The sequence below is a fragment of the Frankliniella occidentalis genome, unplaced genomic scaffold (assembly GCF_000697945.3).
Source record: "Frankliniella occidentalis isolate FOCC.00 unplaced genomic scaffold, Focc_3.1 Scaffold369, whole genome shotgun sequence".
Taxonomy (NCBI): domain Eukaryota; kingdom Metazoa; phylum Arthropoda; class Insecta; order Thysanoptera; family Thripidae; genus Frankliniella; species Frankliniella occidentalis.
The window spans coordinates 66,302-66,765 of NW_026267492.1; the positions used below are offsets into that span (position 1 = coordinate 66,302).

The following is a 464-nucleotide window of genomic DNA, read 5'->3' on the forward strand; positions in this document are numbered from 1 at the left end:
ATATCGCGAAGCCTGTTACGCGAGACGTGGTCTGGCGTACATATAGCTAGTATAATACAGTGGTATCAAAGTGTTGAGACTGTGTCTGTTGAGCAGCCTGGGAAACCAGGACAACTGGGTTGTGGCACATAGGCCTGAAACAAAGCAAGACAGGAGGTAAGACATTCAGTTCAATTGATGGAAATCTGTGATAGAACTAGCTATATGTACGCCAGACCACGTCTCGCGTAACAGGCTTCGCGATATCTCACGAAACACTGTTACGCTGCGAAGCGCCTAGTGCACATAAAGCTAGGCCTGCGGCGCTGACACCCGTTAAGGACAGGGTATGGGGAAACAGGGCCTTCCGGGCCCAAAACTTGACATAATCGAACCATTTGTCGGGGTCTTATTGGCTGAGCGATTAGCGAAGCCCATTACTCCACTGACCGGAAAAGTTTCATTCTGTTTGTCTGTCTGTCTGT

The 464-nt window shown here is 49.1% G+C and overlaps 1 protein-coding gene across 1 annotated transcript in view; it reads left to right on the top strand.

The window, feature by feature from the left end:
- The window catches only part of LOC113217934 (ionotropic receptor 75a-like), a 5,927-nt gene that overhangs the window by 834 nt on the left and 4,629 nt on the right, over window positions 1-464 (top strand). The gene's annotated exons all lie outside the window — the stretch shown is intronic.